This window comes from Bactrocera dorsalis, chromosome 2 (genome assembly GCF_023373825.1).
Source record: "Bactrocera dorsalis isolate Fly_Bdor chromosome 2, ASM2337382v1, whole genome shotgun sequence".
NCBI lineage: Eukaryota > Metazoa > Arthropoda > Insecta > Diptera > Tephritidae > Bactrocera > Bactrocera dorsalis.
The window spans coordinates 88,647,576-88,664,530 of record NC_064304.1 but is presented as its reverse complement, the minus strand read 5'-3'; the positions used below and the strand labels follow the sequence as shown (position 1 = coordinate 88,664,530).

Below are 16,955 nucleotides of genomic sequence, written 5' to 3'. Positions count from 1 at the left end.
CTCTCTAAGAGAGAGAATTTCAGTGAGACTGTTTATCGTATAACCATAATATTGTATTGAGAGCCGTCGAAGAGAGTCTGCGGCTCCAAACTCGTCAAACTAGGCAGAGATGGATTTTGATATATTTCTGGCCACAAATAAAAACAGATAATATTATTCTTCTTTGGTCGTATATTGTATCTAAGATTATTATCTCACACTGTAATGAATGAGCGTCCCCTAGCGCTCTGTGTTAAATGTGTGTCTGCTACTTCGGTTTCAGATTCCGAACGAACCAAATGTTAAAATAGGTAATAGTTACTTAAATGGGGGGTAGAACTTGCCAAGCAAGCCAAGGTTAGTACAAAATTTGAAGGTCGTCGAAGGAATTATAACGCTCGACGATTATTGAAAATTAACATTTATCGCATACATTTCAAGAGAATATCAGACAAATAGTTAGCTCATATTTGGGCGCAAATTCAACCTATCATATACATATATAGGTTTCACTCATGCAGAATATCTCGGCGAGTGTTGCCTCTTATTGACCAATAATAACTTCGAATGCCACTTGAGTAATTTTAGAAGACTATCACACATCATTAGATATATCATCAGGCTGATATTAAGATTACTTAATATTTTATCTGTAGCTGTTGGTTTAGACTAGGGACTTAATATTTTGTATAAATTAAAGATCTCAAAGCTTACCGATTCCCTACCTTAAATCGCTTTATGTCGAACGATAGTTTTGATAAAAAACTTTTCAACCGTATTCTTTTGCAACTGGAAAAACTTAATTGAATTGTCCTTCTAACGAATCTACAAAGGCAATACCCCTGCGTCCACGCTCTTTAACAGCATTGTATTTCCAGCTAAAACGGCGGCAAATAGCGAATTCGCAAATGCTTTACAAATATGCACATACACCTATTTACTTAGCTTTTTGTAGTCTATTTGTTGACCGTTTTTACAGACAAATAAATGCAAAGACTGCCTGACGAACCGACCGTCCAGGCAACATGCCATTACTAAGAGCACTTTGCTTGTATCCCTTATGCCCGATTTCTCATTCTTCTGCCTAGAATTTGCAAACACATTTGTCCAGTCGGCCGGACGGACGTGCGCATTTGCATTCAACTATCGCTGACGTTGCATATTCACCATTTAAAGTTGTGGAGGTACATATGTGAGTGTATGTGTGTGGAGTATGGTGTGGTGGTATGTATGGCCTTCGGACATGTCATGGTTTATTTTCGAACGTCTTCGGAATGTAATTTTTTGTGTTGTTGTTTACAAACGGAAATTTATTTTCTCATTCCTGAATATACATATATACATATTTATATATTTTTAATTAATCTTCTCTGGTGCATATGGGTTTTATCCATTTCATTGCGACAAAAATTCGGTTATGTGACTTTAAGGCGTCTCCACGCATTTTGTTTTGTTAAATTCCGTTTCAAAAATTGCCGAGAATTACGAATATGTTTGGATATAATGAATGAATTCTACCAAAAACAACTTATTGAGGCAACGTTTTTCATTATTTAAAAGTAAAATTGCTAGAATCTGTACCAAAGGTAACTAAACGTGGCGTTCGAAAGCTTTCAAAGTAGAATTTGACAAAACAAAAACATGTAATGTGAGCAGCACTCGTAATAAGCGAGCGTGTGTTGTATACACAAACAAATATTTCAATGGATTTATTTTTCATTTTTGCCTTTGGCTATTGCCTGATCGTGTCCTAAGCTTGGCGCTTTGGTATGAGTGTTCTTTGATGGGAAAATATTTGCATTTCTGAGCGCTTTCTGGTGTCTCTTTACTGAGCTTGTTGTTGTACCCATATAGTAGTTGTTGTACCCATATAGTATACAGTTTCGTTCTCCATCGCACCACTATTTACTCGCACTTACTTTAGCCGCTATTGCTTCCTTTGACTGCTCCACCAAATAAAATTTACACATGCACACACACACACACACACTCATCGAATGCAAATGCATTGCACCAAATGAAATCGATGTTTTGCAAAGCTTTTTGTGTACTTTTCGTTTTCGTTTTCGTTTTCATTTGTTTTTGTAATTTTTATTAGTTTTGCTGCTCTAGATTGCATTGTCGTGCTCCAAGCCGCCTGTCTCTTGCGCCGCCCTTCATTCTTGCTGTGTTCTGCTGTTCACACACAAACCATACCACAAATATTCACACTGAAGGTTCGAGTATTTTTGCCTTATTACGTAAATTCTATAATTTTAGCAGCTCGAACGACAATGCGATGGGAGGTGTGGGCAGTGTGTGGAAGAGTTCTTTGTGCGCTCACTTGCGCCGTTACGCTCGATTGAAGGCCAAGTGCAGAAGCAGCGTATATAATCGTTTACTAAAGCAATAGATCATATAAAGAATTTGTTACGTTTGAAACGCTGATGAATAGACAATATACTATATTATGTATGTTTATAGATAATATACATACATATGTGGTATATGTATGTATGTATATAGTCATATACAGCAAGTGTACTATGAAAATAAGTTAGTACGTTTACTTCTTTGTCTCTATTAAAAACTAATAAAATTGTAAACTGATTGCAAATTCAAAGATGTAAATGTATTTGCATACGTATGTATGTACATATATGTATGTTAATGTGTACATGTGTGCGTTTTTGTACAAAGTAATCATTTAGCCATTCAGAACGAGCACATCTTGGTCTTTTATTCATTCTGCACATGAACATTATTATTAGAATTATTACGACACTGAATATAAATAGTCTGGGAATATTCGTAGTTGTGATGATTCTTCTGGTTAGTGGGTGAAAATTTTGCAAGTACATACATATGCATGAATGAAATAATTTGGTTGTTTAATTTCACTTGAAATTCGCCGAAATAGCGCTTCTGCATGCAGCAAGTACAATCGTGATATTTTGGTCTATATCATAAGGCTGTGAGATTGTGGATTCTTTCCATTCCAGCAAGATAGTTTACGAGGTGATAAAGCAGAGAACGATTTCCTTTGTATGGTAAACTACTTTTTCATAAATAAAGTTTATTTTTGCAGTAAACTCTAGCTCGTATCACTATAGTTGTTGACGACCTGTTAGGGTATTCTTAAAAGGCGTAGAACATAACTTTCTAAGTGTAAGCAAGTGTGAGCAAATCTTGCTGAGTTATTCTACTATAAATTTACATATATGTATTCAAATTGTGTCGCTCTTGTGACTCACCCATCACATGTAACGCAAATATAACTGCACTCTTTCTGGTGCTTTTAACAGCGCTCTGAGAAACGTCTAGTCAACAAAGTGGAAAATGAAAAATATTAGACTCTTGTCTTGCCTTGAAAAATCTAATCAGTATTTATAATATTTAAATCAATGGAAAAGTTCAAAAGGATGATGCAAATAAGTAATTAGGTACGTATGAGAAATATATTTACATCCATACATAAGTAAATATATGATCATATATAGTCAAAGATAGACATTTATGGTATATAAACATATAATAATTATTTTAGGACAATATATAGAATAAATATATAACAACATCAGCGGTAATTGAACAACTAGCTTTGTCGATCCGCACCAAAAGAATTTTATTCAGTTTCTATTACTATCTATAGTGTAGAATATATATTCACTTTCTTTAAAGTTTCAGATTTATACATGTATGTAGTACTTCACCTATTTCACAACATACTCATAAATAATACTATACAAGTACAAATTTGCTTTTCGATTAGTTTAAATATTTAGCCATAATCAGGCGACGTAATAATAATAATAATAACTAAAACTGTTTGCGTAAACGATTGTTAAGCACTTAATGCTTTAATAACAGCCTATTTACATAATCATTGAAAGGTAATAAACGCTTTTTGTTTTGAGCTTTGATGTTTTATGAGCTCATTCGTCCGGGAAATCGGCGATTACGTAGAAATTTTAAGTTAAATTGGAAGTGTTGTGGGAAAAAACACATTTTTTATGGATTGCTGTGAGACACATAAACATATATACTAGTCTGTTTACAATAAAAATATAACAAATCAAAATTAAATAGGCCGCTTAAAGGGTTTCAGCGTTCCATGATTCTGGGAGTTCCAATAAAAGTGTATGTCTGATTTGATTTAAAGCTGAAAATCAATTTTTATTGTTGAAAGATTATTAACGATTTAAAATCACTTTGTGGCAATAACTCGATAGGGACATTTTAGTCTTTAATTCCTGAGTCACCACATTTGCATTGACTATGGTATAAAGCTTCATTGTTCAATATTTTCGTATTATTAATATTATTTAGTTTTAAGCTTTCAAGGGAATTTTTTTATTTCAAAAATAGCACAATAGTAAATACAAAACAAACTTAAGGGGTCTTCTACTCTAGAATTTAGAAAAATTCGATTTTTATACCCTGAACAGGGTATATTAAGTTTGTCACGAAGTTTGTAACACCCAGAAGGAAGCGTCGGAGACCCTATAAAGTATATATATAAATGATCAGTGTGTTGAGCTGAGTCGATTTAGCCATGTCCGTCTGTCTGTATATATACGAACTAGTCCCTCAGTTTTTAAGATATCGTTTTGAAATTTTGCAAACGTCATTTTCTCTTCAAGAAGCTGCTCATTTGTCGGAACTGCCGATATCGGACCACTATAACATATAACTGCCATACAAACTGAACGATCGGAATCAAGTTCTTGTAAGGAAAACTTTTGCATTTGACAATGTATCTTCACAAAAGTTGGAACAGCTTATTTTCTAGGGCAACAATGTAATCTCCGAAGAAATTGTTCAGATCGGCTTACTATAGCATATAGCTGCCATACAAACTGAACGATCGAAAAAAAGTTCTTGTAAGGAAAAGATTTGAATTTAATGTTTGTGTTTGCTATTCGCTTCACTGTGCACACAGCCTTAGCCACAGAAAGTAAATGCAAAGAGTGTTGGGAGAAAGGGAAAGGAGTTGTTCAACTTTTTCACATTCAATTAAATGTAATAATAATATGTTGTTGTTGCTTGCATTGTGTTATTGAGCAATGCAATAAGTTTTATGTTATTATAATGAGTTTTTCAAATACTGTGGGCGATGAACAACTTATCATTGTAACGCACATATGCACATTAGGGTGCAACTGAAGTTGTTTTTTGTGCCTTATATAGAAATTGGTACATTCGTTTTGGAAATAAATCACCAAAGCAATGAAAATACTATAGCAAAAAACTATTCTCCAAAAAAAGTTTGTAAAATTTTACCTTTAATTTACTGGCATCTAACATACATTACAAAGTGTATACCCTAAAGCATGAGTGTTCAACCTGTGGACGAATCACGAACCATAATCATAATATCGGGTAAAAATATAATATATGTATGTAAAGGTGCCTCTACTCTTAAAAGTCATGCCCTAATATGTAAATACACTAATAAATGTACGCTATATGTACGTTGTATATACATATGTGCATGTATTCATATATATAGATTTATACTTTTATTTGTGTAACTAAAAGTTAATGACTCCGCTTAGTATGTGCATATATTCCCCGCAGTCAAACGCGCTCTTAGTCATTCAATTGTGCCTTGAGTCGAGAAATCATCAGTGGGGAAACTAAATTTCACATATTTATGCATCTATACCTGTATGTAGATATGTGTACACACATATGTATGTGCGAGGCTGTATGGATCACTGATCACTTATATGAGCAATTCTACTATATTTGCTAGTTAAGTATACCCCGCGCACCTTCTCCGTCTTATCGAAAGTCGCCTGCCTCCACTCTTTCTCGTACTCACTGATGTATCACACACGTTTTGTGCAAGGTGGCCCCGGTGCCTCCCCAGCCACATGTGTAGAATAGGTGCACTTGTCGCCGATATCCATGTCGTATACGCGACATTTTACGAGTTGATGACTACTATTAAGTATGATGCCATTTCGATATTCGGAAAAATGGCCGAACAAGTGCAGTATGAGGCACGAAATGAGCGCAGCTGCGGCGGTGATTGCACAAAAAAATTAATAGGCACGACAATATGTGACTAGACCTTTTCGTGTGTTTGGGCTGCAATCACAACAATGTATGCGTGCAAATGAAAATAAATGCTGACAAATTTGTGTGCAAAATATTTTGGCATAATGCTGTTTTTTGCTGTGGTTTACTCATTCAACTCTCATTATTTACTGTATTTAATTTTTTACGATAATTTTCTTCTTTTTTGGATTATTACTGATTTAAAAATATTCATTTATTTGCTTACTTTTCATTTTGTGGCAGCGTTTTTGGTTTATTTTGCGCCACATCGCAACAGTTACGCCTTCGCATCTGCTCACTTGCCATCTCAGCGATAATATTCTTCGCAGCAGTGAAGCAATTGAATCTACTGTTTGGACGCCACAAAAAGTATTCGTTTTTGTTGATTTTATTTGCGAATTCAGCAAAACAAAGCGAGAATTTGCAACAGCTGGACCATATATCATTTGTGTATTTCACTTGTCTGTCTTTGTCATTCATTCAGTGTGCTTTGTGTGGTTTATTTGGCTTGTGGGCGACAACAAAAGTAAAAATTACAGTTTTGAAATCTTTATTTATATATTTTAAGTCTTGCAGTCAATTTGGTGGTTGAAATTGGATTTTTTATTTCTCCCCGCATCTTTGTTTGTGCCGTGTGGCAAGTAATTTGTTTACTGAAATCGAATAATGACCGGAAATCATTCCAGTGTTTTGGTTTGTCTTTTTATTGAAATGTGACTTTGATTAGCTCATTTATTTGTATGGAGTTTTAATAAGCTAAGCGCATATTTTTCGTAAAATGACTGTCAAATATTATATAAGTTATCCAAATACCGCATTTATTATTAAATTTCTTAATTCCATCGAAAAGAAATTATACAATACATTATTGTTTTTTAATTAGATGGTAGGGACCGAAAGAAGGCACCAAATCATACATGAAATATTTAGCAAAAAAAAGTCTGTATTTGGTAAAAAGTTCGGCGAATAAACTTTGAACTTCAAAGTAGGTATACTATATGAAAAATATTCAAAGATATAAAGCGGGATTTCGCCAATTTTTGAAAAGGGTTGCCAAATATTAGAAGAAGAAGGATATGGGTTAACTATTGTTTTATCATCTACTTAACTAGACATGTTCTGGAATATAAAAGTCGCCAAAATATGGATGGAGTCACGCCCATATGAAACTTTCATCCTTTAAACCACGTTCGGTTTATCCTTAGAAAAGTTCTCTATGTCCCACCAAATAATTTTACGCTACGCTCATTAATACCAAGAGCGGAAACAAATTTCTTGTGAGAATACTTCTAATGTTGGAGGAAAGAAAACTTCCAAAGTAATAGTCATTAGGCAATTTACGTAATTATTCACAACATTTTAGCTGAGTTTTCAAAATGGATTGGAGATTTTTATGCAAAACATATGTACATACATGTGTACATATTTACTAACATATTCACCAGTACTGTCAAGTGACTGTTGGTTCCCCACAAGAATGCAAATTTTCCATCAACAACCAACAATTGGCAATAATAGTCAATCAACAACTTCATTGTAAGCAGAATGAAGCCGATAACTGTCTGCAAGAATGTAAACAGTTGGCTGCGTGGAATGTTTGCCTACATGCCACGGAGCCCATGTGTACAAACCGGGCGGGGAGCTGTGGCGGACGATCTCACTTTGCGCTGACTGTTGTCTGCTGACTGGCCTTTTTATGTTAATTAAATGAACCACACACGGCTGATGAGTCTTGCGGTTGGGGCTGCGCCACACTTGCGAACATTTGCACTTACGAACATGCATATCTACGTACATATATCTTAATATGTAGAGACTGCTCTTCTGCACACAGCTAATGGTTCCTGCTCGCATGACATTTGCAAGTTTGCGCCGAGAAGCTTAGCTCCGGCCACAGCCTTCTGTGTTAGCCGCCCAATTGCTTTGCACGCAATCCCTCTAGCTCTCGTTCTCTCTGCCTCTACTGTGCGCGCCATGCGGCAAGTGGATGGCGATGTGGATTTGTGCGGTAGCTGAATATTCAAATTGATAAATTTACGTTATGTGAATTTTTAATTGAGCAGCCACTTAACGATAGGCAAAGAGTATCTTAAACGCACACACACGCATACGTACGTACGGTGGCCTGGCTTGCGTTGCGGAATTCATGGCAGGCCACATTCTTGCTTTTCGCGCCGCATGATTTACTGCCATCTGCAGTTACAAACTATCACTTGGCGAGCTTTTTAAATGGCAATAGAACTACGGCGTTCGTATTCAAGCTGCGTCTGCTGCGTTGCGAAGAAACCAGCCCGCTGACTTGGCGTGCGGGGCAGAAAGTGGTGAAATAGGCACGATATGTGGATTTGGTGGGGATGGAGAAAGAAATAAATGTTTGACTGCTCAACTGTGAGTCATCTGGCAGGCATGAGTCAGGCTGCAGAAGTTTTGCCTTAACTGATTCTGCCTAACAGATAGCGCGCAAGACGCTCACTTCTGTAGTATATAATCTATAACAATTTGAGTTGGTTCCTAACGATTGGGTCGAAAAATACTCCTTTCTCTTAGTAACTAATTCACTACTCCAAAAAATACACATTTGTTTTTCCCTTCTTAAGGAACATATGTTTTCGAGACAATATTTATATTGACTTCCTTCACAATGTTCCAAAGGCCTGTACTTCATAAATAATAATCAACCGCTCACTGTGAATAGGCAAAACAATTTCGAAATCAAAACTCATTTCCATGACACCAATGACAAACAGAGAACAAAAACGTATTATTTTTTTTACCTTTGAACTAAAGTTGTAACTGCTTACGCTGAAATTGTTGAAAAATTAGGAAAAAAAAATCAAAAAGCTTAGACACCAACGCGCCGGCCAAACGACTCACGTTTAATACCGTTAGAGATGTGGATAATCTTTATTCTTACCATAATTTTCATCTCGCTTGTGACTATCTCGGCGTGGCTGTGTGTGTGTTGCGACAGCTGTTAACAGCAATTACCACATAACTAGAAATTGGCCAATTGTCGCTGGTATTTAAATAGACGATTTGATGGCGTAACTTTTGCGTGCTTTTGCCCCTCACCCAAGCAGAGAATGCACGCTCCCATTTTATAACTGCACCCCATTGACTGTATATGCAACTCTGTGCAACTGCAACTTGCAACACCCTGCCAATCGCTGCATGTTGCAGTTGGCTTAACAACTTGCTGCATTTGTTGGTGTTCAACGCTGCCGCAATAACTCAACAACTTGCTGATTTGTCAATTTGCAACTTAAGGAATTTCGATGGAAAAAAACTACCAAGCAAGCAACAACAAACAAGAGCCAGCAACTGGTAATTGCGCGATGATTGCCCACAAACGCGGCCAATAAGTCGCCTAAAGGCCAGCGTAGAATCATAACAGCGCGCAAATGTAAACTAAGCAGCACAAACAACAACAACAATCGACGCGTTAGCATTAAACTGCATGAGATTTCCATATAAGAAGCTTGTCTACAACGAAACGCCAATAAAAACCAACAACTAATCATGTTCCACGTCCGATTTAGCTTTGCGCCGCACCAAAGCTCAGCGCGGCTCAACTCGGCTCAGCCTTAATCAGATGGAAATGTCGTTGCAGCAACTAAACAATAAACAACAGCAGTCGATAGCCACCCATTACACCTGCAGTGAGCAATGTTGCACGTGTTTGTGTGTGTGTGTATATATGTATATCGAGTTATACATTATGTGTGTAAGCCTGTGCAATGTATCCATCATGTTTGTGGCACGTTGGTCGACGCCTCTTCTCACACTTCAGCTCTTTTCTGTTGTTTGTGTTGCCATTGAGAGGTTGTTGTACTCGCATTGTTGCAATTATTTGTATGTGGTTTTTGTTTAATGTCAAATTTTTCGTAATGCTTGTGGTTGCACTCATAATTTTTGCAATGTTTCGTTACATTTACATATACATACATATGTATATAAATAAAAACAAAGTAGGGGTAAAAACAACAATAAATGCATTCTCATTTTTTGCTTCAGATTTCCGTTATTAAAACTAATCAAATCAACCTTTTTTGTTGAACGGTTTATTCATATTTCCCTCTCTTTCTCTTCTTTTTTTTAGGTAAGAGACGCATTCATTGCAGCTTTTTTATTCCAAGTAAGTGCAAATCAGGCATACGGCTACATTTTTTGATATCCCGATTCCAAAGCAATCTCAAAAATATAATTTCGGGATCCCGAAATGTTATTAAAAATATTTTTTTTGTTTAGCGCTTTGCCATCTTTCACAGTTTTTTACTTAAAAACCGTTGAGATTCGTGGATCCCAAACGAATTCCGTTATTGCACACACTGTTCGGGCGCTTATGCAACCAAACGAAAAAATCATGATATTCGTGTTGTTAGTGTGTTTGCATGTACCCGTATAGCTAAGCGAAATGAACTCAAGGTCGGTAACTTTGGTTGTATGAAAACTTACAAACAGTTTGTGATATTAGCTTCCACACCAACTCTTCGACTATTCAAAACACTGTTTTGTCACTCTTCGCTCTTCTCCTCGCATGCAAAAATTGTTGTTACATTGTTTAGGGGCTTAGCCAGGCTTTAGCCGATACTACATTGGCACTTGCAGTACTTAAGCACTGCTGGGCTGGACGTGCTTAGGCAATTTAAATGCGCACTTAAGTGCTTGTCTCAGTTCTTGGAAATGCTTTCATTCTATTATCCGCAGAAGATTAGATAACTTAACTAAATGCGTATTTGCAGTAGAAGAATTGCCACTTTGCACTTGGGAATGCTACCAGCTTTGGCTTGAAGCATTCCGCTGAAGCGGAATTTTAAGAAGCAATTGTGGCTTATCGCTGAAGACCTAAAACTAATTGTTCAAACATGTCAGAGTCATAACATGTGCTAATAACAATGCATTAATGGGTGGGTAATTTTCTACTCTCGAGGGACAAATGACAATCTCCCAATTTGTTTGATGAATTTCTTCACAATTGTGAAAAGTTTAAACCTTTGTAGAAGTTGAAGATTTTTGACCTGTCTAACTTGACACAAAGGATTTTGTTAGGGGATTACAGCATCGAGAATAAAGTCAAGCATTTGTATAGAGGATATGCGTCACTCCATACAAAACTTCTTCTGATTTTAAAGCATTCTCAAAGAGCAGTTTGCAATTTTAATAGCTGCTCGTAGATTCCTCAATTAATTTCAAGTTGTATTTCAGCAATTCTCCGACAAATCTCTAAAAGAAATTACGCTGTCATAAAAATGCATTTGAAACAGATAAAAGGAAATACTAGCAACCTATGTATATGAACACCATTTTACTTGAGAAATGCCATGAAGTAACTTGAAAAGCAAAATTCTCGCTCCACAACGCTTAACATATCGCTGCAATTACACTTACACACAGCTGTTGCCAGTAAAAAGAAAACGGGTTCGAAAAAACCAGCTAGAAATAACAACAATGTAAACAACAATTATAAACGGCGTACTGCACGCTGTGGGCTACGAATCGCGGGCTCGAATACAGCAAACCGGACAAGTAGACAAGTAGCGCTCTGTCTATAAGCGTGTAAGTCGGTCAGTTGGTTGAATTTACGATTGGCATTGCCGTGAATTAACTGGAATTGAAAGCGGCTTAGAATTCTTAAATGAATTACCAAAAGAGATGCGATTAAGACAGCGCAATGTGCTTGTGTATACACTTACACATGGTCTGTAGTTAAAGGCGAAGAGGGAGGGAGCTAGAATTGGCTCTACGATAAAATGAGTGAAATGAAACCGAAAGATTGGTAGTGAAACGAGCGTGGCTTGCTAGCGCTGAGAACACTTTTGTTTATTTTCTACAAGATATCGGCTTTTTCACTATTTTTTGCTAAATATTGTTTTATAATCTTCAACAATACTTACACAATGCGTACTCCGAAATTAAGGGTGATTTTTTAAGAGCTTGATAACTTTTTTTTAAAAAAAAACGCATAAAATTTGCAAAATCTCATCGGTTCTTTATTTGAAACGTTAGATTGGTTCATGACATTTACTTTTTGAAGATAATTTCATTTAAATGTTGACCGCGGCTGCGTCTTAGGTGGTCCATTCGGAAAGTCCAATTTTGGGCAACTTTTTCGAGCATTTCGGCCGGAATAGCCCGAATTTCTTCGGAAATGTTGTCTTCCAAAGCTGGAATAGTTGCTGGCTTATTTCTGTAGACTTTAGACTTGACGTAGCCCCACAAAAAATAGTCTAAAGGCGTTAAATCGCATGATCTTGGTGGCCAACTTACGGGTCCATTTCTTGAGATGAATTGTTGTCCGAAGTTTTCCCTCAAAATGGCCATAGAATCGCGAGCTGTGTGGCATGTAGCGCCATCTTGTTGAAACCACATGTCAACCAAGTTCAGTTCTTCCATTTTTGGCAACAAAAAGTTTGTTAGCATCGAACGATAGCGATCGCCATTCACCGTAACGTTGCGTCCAACAGCATCTTTGAAAAAATACGGTCCAATGATTCCACCAGCGTACAAACCACACCAAACAGTGCATTTTTCGGGATGCATGGGCAGTTCTTGAACGGCTTCTGGTTGCTCTTCACCCCAAATGCGGCAATTTTGCTTATTTACGTAGCCATTCAACCAGAAATGAGCCTCATCGCTGAACAAAATTTGTCGATAAACACATTTCGAACCGAACACTGATTTTGGTAATAAAATTCAATGATTTGCAAGCGTTGCTCGTTAGTAAGTCTATTCATGATGAAATGTCAAAGCATACTGAGCATCTTTCTCTTTGACACCATGTCTGAAATCCCACGTGATCTGTCAAATACTAATGCATGAAAATCCTAACCTCAAAAAAATCACCCGTTATGTTCTGAAAGCATATGCTTAAAGAACGGTGCAATTAAAGGGTCACTGACCTATGTAAGAGAGCTAGGAGTTTGCTTGAACTGATCTTAATTTTTTCTTCATAAGTTATCAGTAAAACTCAGAACTTGAATTGGCATTAAAAGCACCACTTGATTAACTCTCCCTTTCCTCCCTAATTCAAGTTAAGCCGTATAGCTCTAACTCTTATTAATGAATCGGCCTGTTTACTTTTGTCATACTCGTACAGCTTAATTCATGAATCTCGCAGTGTTGGGGACTTATTATATCTTAGAAAGGTTTCAAAAATAGTTTTTCGGCAAATTCTAAATTTCAAATTGAGTTTTTCAATGCTTGTGCTGACGCAATTCTCTTGACCCTCAGTCTTTCCAAGACTAGACAACGCGAACTCTACACAATAATAAATAATAAATAACAACCACAAAGGCACATGTAAATATTTTGGCAACATGGTTACCACACAAAATTAATTATGAGAAGCTAAGTCGGGATCCACTTGCCACGCGCTGACAGTACTAGCCAAATAATTTTGATCAACAGCCAAACTTCAAAAATTACAGTTAAGTTCATACATACAATGTATGTATATGTACATATGTGTGTATTTATGTCCATGTGTGGTTATTGTTGTTGCTGCTGTACAATTTGCGAAATTCTGCAAACACCTTTGACATTCAAAACGCCGCAACAGCGCAGCTCAGCCTCAATCTTCGTCTACGTCTTTAGCGTAAATCGCTGTGGTTGCTGTAGCAACACTTGTTTGTGCTCGTGCATGTGGGTGTGAGTTGCTAAACCGTCTTCAAGTCGCCAGTCTGCCTACTTAGCGTCCATGGCGTGGCTTATCAAGCGTTTTTAATAACACATCATTGTTTTTGTTGTCTTTTGCTGCACCCACAAACATCAGCGGAGCCAGCAAGAGACACCTTTTCGCACTTGCCAAGCGATTGCGGCATTTTGTTAGTTTTTGTTTTATAAATTCACATCCACTTTTAGCACACATAGATTTGTGTGTATGTATGTGCCACATAACAGTATTATTTTTATGATGAATGAGTGGTGCAATGCCAAAGTGGCTAATTAAATTGTATTTTAATAAAGGCGGTTATAAAACATTACAACAATACAACTTAACGCCTTCACGGCCGCAGTGCACAGGATATAAAAAGCTAACATAACTACGCTGATTGAGGGCACCATGAATCTACTGCTAGTCGCGCTATCGTAATTTCCGTTGCTGTCTTTGTGGAACGGGTGACGACAGTCAGCAGCTTGGCGCGGACCTGACAAAGTTCATCAGCGGGTTTTGCAGGGGGTTGGGCTTTAGCTCGCAGTAGACTCAACTGGAAGAGATCAAAACTATTAGGTTCCGACATCCATTTCAATGCACTCATTTTCAATATACAACTTCAAGTAATAGTTTCGGCTCTCACATTTCAAAAAGTATTAAAGTGCTATAAATAACTCAATATTAAGTCTACGAGCACGTCAATTCTCTTAAGTATCTGTGCATAGTCGGTAATCCCATAAGCCTGTGTATTATACATAGTTGAGAGCCATTCAGCCCACTTTCGCATGCACTCGACTCAACTTTGTTGTACAATACTCGTATTATTCGGCTCACATGCAAATCAAACGAAAACTAAACCAAAATTTAAATAAAAATAAAAATCCAATCAAAAAGCAACACATCGAAATATTTGCAAAGGTCATTGTGGAGATCAAGTGTGCGCAAGCGCGTATTCAAATTCAAGTGTGAACGACCATAAAGCGTATAAGAGTTGCATAACACAGTTTTACTAAATTTTTCGCATTCATTACGAAGTGCGGATTCTGTGGAAGCACGGTGTTGGGGGTGCAGGGGCACAACGTTGCATTTGATAGCTTTTTTTGTTTCGCATATTTTAGCTTCTGCATTCGTCGATGGCTCTTGCGGTTTGAAAGTTTCGGACATAATTCGCATTTGATGACGTGTGGCAACCTTCGGTCGATTTGATAATATTTTGACATTGCTCATTTGTTGGTAATGCTTCTATGGCTTTCAGTTCGGCTATTTAGCCACTGAATTCAAGTGTTTGTGTGGAAGTAGTTTAATTTGCAATTTGACTTTTCGGCCAAAGCCAAAGACATCAAATTGACATAACATGTCTGTATGAAGTTAAGAGCTCAGTCACAAAATTTTAAGCTTTTTTCTAAAGTTTAGTGTAAAGATATATGGTTTGGTTGCACACACACATACATACATATATACATACATTTACAAACGTGTTCAAATAAAGTTTTTAAGCTTTTTTTCTTAAGCTGATTAGTGTATGCCTTAGCGCTAAAAGAGACCTTGTAGCTTTATGACCGCCAGCAAAGAGACGGGATAATATTTGATTAATTTTCAGCATGCATTTTATGCAGTTTCTTTATTGCGCTCATTTTCGAGTCTCGTTAAACAGCTTGCAGCGTTCAACTGGAATTTTATTAAGATATTCATTTTTAAAAAGAATGATGAAGCCGTTATAGAAGTGCTCGACAGGAAGATTCTACGACGGTATGTAACGGTATATGTCACAGAAAGATGGGAACCAGAACCTCAGTCTTCATATCAATATCAAACCATTTGCCTGCTACTATTTCAGAACAAGTCGGCCAAATGGGTTCAATTTGTTCAGCTCTTATGTTTTCCAATGATGCAGCAACTGATGGTGATCCTGAAAGATGGGGATGGTGCTTTTGTTTTTTTTTTTTTGAATTAGTTGATTTATTTCATACTATCGAAATTTATACCCATCTGATTTTTTGTATTACTTTTTTTTTGTTGCTCCGATAAACTAGGCGACTAATGGCATTCTTGTGTCCGTTTTTGTTCAAAGCTTATTATTACATGCTAGTATATTCCCGCAATCAGAGCCATGGTTTGCTTACCAATTCAATCGAAGTACACATGTATAATTTTAATTACTAATAAGTGGAAGGGGGGAGTCATAACTTCCTCTCTTAGCAGCGCCATAAAGCTTACATTACGATAACAATACCAACAACAAGCCAAATTTACTTCGTAAACTTGTTGTTGCCATTTGGCTGAACATTCTAATCGGTGTCCACTTGTTTTTCGACCGAATTGCCGCATCGTTGAACGTAGCTGTTGTTCATCCGATTTCCATTTTTATTCTACGACGATGACATTCTAAAGCGAATAAAAAACAGTTTGCTGAAGGCTTTAAACAAAAAATGTTTTAAATGCCAGCGATTGCCAAGCAAACGCGCCAGCGACACAGTGGAAACGTCATTATGGCCGCAGTTGGCTGGCACTGGGGAAGTGAGTGAGACACCCATGAAGTGCCTCGCTGAATAATCGATTTGTGTGTATATGTGAGCGGTACTTGCAAGCAGTTCATAACTATAAATAACACTAATTACAATCTAAAGTAATAAATTTCTTTTACAAATTCCAAGCACGCGCTGGGCGGACATTATTGAGGTTAGAGCGATGATTGAACAACAAGCCACACACACACACATATATACATAATCATTCTCAAAAAGTCTGCTGCCTACTTGGTGGCAACTGATTTAGCCAAACGTTGGCTTTTTGTGACGCGAAAAGGAAATCATAAAAATCCAACAACATTTGTTGCATGCTCTTGCTCACTTTGAACCTTTGGCCACCCCTCGACGCTGTGTTCGGTTATTACGGTTCATCGGGGCGTATACGCACCACCGCCAGTGTTGAGCGCATAATTATACTGTGCGCGCGTATTAACCTGTGCGGCCACATTCGTCATGCCTCAAATGCCAATAAAAAGGCAAACGGCATTGCTGCAGTCGAAAACTACAGCAACAACTACCACAAAATGTATGGTTCACCAGCGCAGAGAGCGTATATTGCTGCGAACATGAATGAGCGCATTCATTCCCTTGCTAGCTGCCGACTTTTTACGTTTTCTGTTGTTGTTGTTTTGTCCAAAGTTATCAAGGTGGACATTGCGTCACGCCTCAACGATCATTTAGTTAGTTTTTGTTAATTTTATCTTTTGTAATACAGTTGCCAGCAGCCACCGGTGTCCACAAACTGTTGG

General features: G+C 37.2%; 1 protein-coding gene across 7 annotated transcripts in view; it reads left to right on the top strand.

The window, feature by feature from the left end:
• The window catches only part of LOC105229619 (uncharacterized), a 143,816-nt gene that overhangs the window by 71,187 nt on the left and 55,674 nt on the right, over nucleotides 1-16,955 (top strand). The window contains exon 1 of one of the 7 annotated variants that reach the window (XM_049448282.1): nucleotides 6,265-6,393. The exons of the other annotated variants lie outside the window; for them this stretch is intronic. The gene's annotated coding sequence lies outside the window, so the exon portion shown is untranslated. Of the gene's footprint in view, nucleotides 1-6,264; nucleotides 6,394-16,955 lie in introns of those variants that run through there. 7 annotated transcript variants of the gene reach the window in all.